We start from the raw sequence: 6,000 nt of genomic DNA, 5'->3' as shown, positions 1-6,000 counted from the left end.
ACTCCCCACTTCCCCAAAACCCCAGTTCACAGCGCTTGTCCCTTTTGTTGGCCCATTTTATGCGGCTACAACATCGATGTGTGGTAATCGGGTCTTCGGCATGGGCGGCGATCCTAAGTCGGATTATTGACACGCCCACCAGCGCACAAACACACGGAGGCCATAAAAATTAAATTTACAGCACTGCGAAAAAATTTGTAGTTAAATGAAAAAATTATTGAGTCCGATTATAAATTGATTTTTTATCCTAAGCATTATCTTGTTAATTAGTGATTCGGTTTTGTTTAACAATATTTTGTAAGCATATTTCTACTGCTTTTCTCGCAGTGCAGCCATTTTGCATTGTCTGCGGTGCAGGCCGTATCTTGAATTTCAATTAAACGTTCTCGGCTCTCTAATCGAATGGGGCCATAACTCAGTCAAGGCTGAGCTCAGTGCGTTGCGAATGTCCTGCGATTCAATTATGCTCCTCCTGTGCAATTTGCCCCACTCACCACTTGCCCCCTCCCTCAACCCGCGGCAAACTAATCGTAATTGAAGACTGCGCCGCGGCCTTCATCCTCTCAGGTGTGTGTGTGTCTCATTATTTATGGATTTGTTAGTGCAATTTGGCTTAATTAAGGTGTTGGCCGTAGTCGCATCTCAAATTGTGTGCGTGGGAAGAGGAGACGGCATTTGACGGAAAGCGAAATATGAACGTATGGCTACCAAATCCATCAAAAGGAGCATGTAAGGCCTGCAGGAATATGGTATTTCCTTAAATTATAACTAAAGATATAACTTTATGGGCTAATGAGTTGAGCATTTTAATTAACTTGAACAAAAACATGCTATTTCGGCAGCCAAATTCAATTAAATGCGAGAACAACTTGAAATGCAAGTGCAGTTGCCAAACTTAAACCATTAGCAAGGTGATTTAGCCCCAAAGGCTTTCGTGTCAGTTTCTCGCAAATTAAAATCCAACATTTCATATTTTGATCGCAATTGTTTGCTTAAGCTATCAAACCCCCACTCCTCCCCCCTTTCGGCACGTAGCCGATTAAATGTTCGTTTTGCCGGTTTTGGGGATAATTTTTCAGTGGATTTTTCCTCGCAATTCAGGCTCATAAAAAGCATCTTGCACATATGTATAAATATTTCTATGGCAACGTGTGTGTGCGCTGCACTTATCCTTTCACTTGATGCGCATAATGAAGAGCACTTTGCGCTTATAAAAGCAATGGCTAAAAACAGGCAACAGAACAAACAGCCAAGCAAACAAACAAACAAACAAACACACAGACGTCAACGAGCGTGCGATTCGCATAAAGAAGCCCGTTGGCCCCACAGAAGGGGGGTCGTTGGGTGAGGGGAGTGGGGAGGGGCGTTGCAGGGGGTGGTCCATAGGTTGTTGCATGCAGCATGCCTAAGACAGCACCCACACCACCCGCCACAGCCATTTGCTTGCGAAGGACACGAGCACTGACTGCAAAAACTGGCGTTCCCATCGAGGGTCAATGGATTACTTAAATGAATAAAGTAATTAATGGTAAATACATACATAAATTGTTCTTTAAAAAATCATTAATTATTATTTTAATTTTAAGTCATACAAGTTTTCATAAACATATGTTTCTACTGATATAAGCATAAAACTATATTTTATTCATCTACTTAATTGTGCAATGAAATACGCGTAACATATAATTCATGAATAATATAATCTGCCCTCGCAACTGCCTTTTAATGCTTTTTTCTTTGCAAATGAAATGCAAACAGTTTAGGATGGGTGGGCGGTATGGAATCCACGCTGCCGCTGTCAATTGACGGCCACGCCTCCTTTTTTTCCAGAAGAGGACTTAGTTTTTAATTTCACTTTCGCTGGAAAAGACGCCCTCCGGCAACAACCACCCCCCCCTCCCGCACATTTTGCTCATTTAATACGTGTGTTAGCCGCAAGGACACTCCGTCGCCCGAGTCCTTCTACAGTTTTTCTCCCGCTTTTAACGCACTGCGAAAAGGGTATTTATATAAATATATATAGACCCCTTAAATGTAGTAAATATATTATATATATTATGTAAGTGAATAAATAATCTCTTTTACTTTTTCATTATCTTAGCTTTTTTAAGTACTCAATAAAAATTGCTATATCGCGCATTTAAATGATAGTTTGAAAAAAGGAATATTATTTTTAATCTTATTGCAATATAAAAATATTAAGTAATTAAATAAAATGTTTTACATGCACTAAAGTCAAAGAAATAAACAATTTCTGCCTAGAATAATTGTTAGGGCATTTAACAGTCCGGTCGCTGGAATCAGCCTTTATGCTCGTATTTTATTTAAGGTTTTTATGTGTTTATGTATTTACAGCACACACACATAAATCACACATACACCCGCATTTGTTGGCATGGGCATAAGTGGCTTTAGCCAAGCGTATTGGGGTGAAACAGTAAACAGCTGCGAGATAAATTGCTCATCTGCTCGACCTCGACGTTGATGTGATGTCGCCTTTCCTGACCCCGCCCCCATTTCCCATTTCCCAGCGCCCCCGCCACCCCCTTACTCCGCCTAAAACGCCTGGACTCAGTGTCATCGCATCGCAGGGCGCTGAGCTGAAGTGTTAAGTACATAAAACCCACATACATTGCGTTTATCCATAATGATGACCTAACTTATGACTCGTCCGGCCACGCTGCGTATACGTAATGCGCATGAGGAGCGAATGGCAGAAGCGGAAAGCATTTCCGGAAAAGCAGAAATTGGAGCTTGGGATTGTCAGTGTTTTGGGAAGCGCATAGATTGGATTTGGCCGACTGTCTCCTTTATTTTGGAGCAATTGCTGCAAGTGTCGGATTTATTTCCTATTACATATTCTATTTATTTCTATTGGACTAACAGATTTAATTACTATTACAATTGCCAGCAGTTCTACAAATTACAACAGTGCCAGTGAGATGCCAATCCTGCGGAACAATCGTCTAAAGTTTTGTTTTGTAGTGCAGTGCACATTTCCCGCCATCACCTAGTTTTCAAATGATTCCGGATGTTTTGTCTGTGAATCGTTCCATCGGTTGTGGCTTCTTTGCCCCTTGACCTGTGCTCTTTCAGCCATTTGCCTGCCCCATTGGGATGCCTTGCCGGGGAATTGGCAGCCATTGCCAATCGGGAGCACTTTGCCACTCAAATGCCAAACAATTTCAAAAATCAACACCACCCCGAGTTGAAAAGGGAAAAGCAGGGGAGCCAAAGCAAAAGGTAACAGGATGTGGGTGGCAAAGAGGAAGGAAAACCAATTCATTTGGAGCTCAGAGCACGGGAGCACTCGTTTTGCAATGACACCGGCAAACGGCAAAGCCAGCCAATCGTTGCGCTCAATTAATTAACTTGGCCAAAAGGTAACGCCGCGCTTGGCTCTAATGAATACCAAATGAGCATATCAGCATGTGTACCGCCAGACAGCTCGCGATTTATTTTGAGTAATAAATTCAGTAAAAAAGTGTCACGAATTTATGGAACCGCCAACGTTACGGGCACGGATGACAGATTGCTTTGGATGCGAATGAGCAGAGATTGCCCGCGCTCACTGGCATTCCGGGTGTTTTCCGATTTATGTGGGTGTGTCTGCACTGCCTGGATATGGATCCTTGGCTGCTCCTCCGTGCCGCTTAGTCATTCGTGCTAATGTACATTTTTTATGCCCACCGCTGATAAGAGAGCCCGTCGTCTCCGACTCCGTCTCCATCTCCGCCTTGCATCCCAAATCCAAATCCATCTCAGGGTCGGCCTCATTCGGAGGGCGGTCCTTTCGTTTCAATTTACATATGCCCTCGTATTTTTTAAAGTACACTGGACAAATAGTTAGACAAAGAAAAATGAGGCATTAATTATTGTTAAATTCACAAAGGTAAATGATAAATGAATACAATATTTAAAAAAAATGTTTTTAAAGATTTTAAAATTTTTCCAAGTGCATATCCTTCGTATATCCTACATATATATAAATGATGTGTCAGTTTGCGTTGCCGGTTGCGTTTTTACCTCCAACCTGCTTTCACTCATTTAACGCTTCGTCGCCGCTGCTCACTCGAGGTTACCGCTTTTCGTTCTCGTTTCCTGATCTTGGTCGTGGCCTCCTCCGGAAAAATTCTTAGCCAGGTGGTGGTGGGTGGGGTGGACAGGTGGGTGGCGATTGTGGGTGGCAGTTGGGCGGGCGCGCGAGTGCTAAAACAGATTACAGTTCGGGACATGTTTTGATAAGCAGCAATTTAAAACGTGATGCTATTTTGGGCTTACACAAGAAAGAGGATCCGCCACAAAATCAATCTCGACTGGCTAACCAAACAAAGTGTCGGGTAGTCGAAAATAATAATCCGAAGATTACTGTATTGTTACAAAGATGGAATTCTTAATACTATTGGATATACCTTCGATTTAGATAGGGAATATCTATTTTCTGCTTATATGCACTAATTAATACTGTAGATTAGATTAGATTTCGAGCCTTTTAAACCAATTACTGAGTAGGAAAATTACCTTCTTTGACAGGATCATGTACTTTAAATTACGATTCATTCGATATTTGTGCCCACTGATTTAATTATAGGGAGCATATTAGAATTTGATTGCTGTTGATTAAGGCAATTCATACGACTATGTAACAGAGAAATTGGCAATCAAGAATTCCGCCGAGGATTTTAATGATTTGATTTAAAGGGCATTATGACAGGACATATAACATTCAGTTGAAGTCACAGGCTACTGTTTTTAAACAACAAGAAACATTTTATTTAAATAGCTAGATTTAAAAATTTCATTGCTCAGAATAAAAACCCACTAGTTCTTTTATATTATTTTTATATAATTTTTGTTTCACCCTCCAGGGCGAGAACAATCAAACCACAAGACTTCTATAACAAGTGGTTAAAGTTTGAAAGACAGCCAAGAGAGCTCAAAAATGTCTTAGCAATATATTTTCATTTGAGGGATATGCGAAGAATGTGGAACCGATTTTGGCTGCTGGTTTTTCCTTATCCGGGAAGAGGCAATCAACGTGTGTAATAACTGTCATAAACAAAATTGCTGCAATGCTGCCAACTTTCGATCTTCCCTTTTTTGTTATATAAGTTAAATTAAAAAGATATTTTTTACTCTATGCTTAAAAAGTGTGTTTATAGCTTGAACATTTTGCGTTGTATTTTTTTATACTTTATTGAATTTGTCTTAATGCTATCTTTAAAGTTTTGTTATACTTTAATATTAATAATTAATTAATCATATTATTAATTAGTTTGTTAATAAAATTCAATTGCACTTTAGGACGTATCTTTTTGTTCTCTTAATCTATCTTTTTTAACAAGGTTTAAAACATACGGCGAGCAAAACATAAAGTTTCGCGATTTTGATTTATTAAACTCTGGCTAAAACCCTGGGAAAAGATAAAACACAGACAAAAAGACATTCCGTGTGCTGTCATTTTTTTTCTCGAGATTTACTATCCTAGAGTATTGGACAAACCAAAAGAGCTCAATCTGAGCCAAGAGCCAAAAGTTTCCATTTCGATTCTCCAGTTTACTTGAACACCACCCCACCAATTTCTTCTTTTTTTTTTTGGCGGCACGTTCGCACTTTTTGCTGCCGCTTCATTTTGTATCCGCCCCTCCACTCGCTTTTCCGTTTCCTTTCCTTTTCCTGCTGTTGTTATAAGAAACTCATTCGTATTGTCAACTTCGTTTTCATCAGCAGACAGCCGGAGAACCTGGAGGGGAATGCCAGCGAACTGACAGAAGCTTTAAGATAACAATTTTTATAACTACACGGCTACGACTCATCCACTTTTCCATAGGCCTTTTAGGCACTCGAAATAATATTTTAAATATTTTAAAATATTGGTATTATCTAAAAAATCATTATGGATGCCCAATTTCGATAGAGCTAAAAAAGTATATATTTTAATTTAAAATGTTATATTATTTCCTATATGAGAAAGCTACGTTTTAAGTTTTCTAATCAATT

The sequence above is a fragment of the Drosophila mauritiana genome, chromosome 3R (genome assembly GCF_004382145.1).
Source record: "Drosophila mauritiana strain mau12 chromosome 3R, ASM438214v1, whole genome shotgun sequence".
Classification (NCBI taxonomy): domain Eukaryota; kingdom Metazoa; phylum Arthropoda; class Insecta; order Diptera; family Drosophilidae; genus Drosophila; species Drosophila mauritiana.
The sequence above is the reverse complement of the archived record's forward strand: the minus strand, read 5'-3'. Positions refer to the sequence as shown.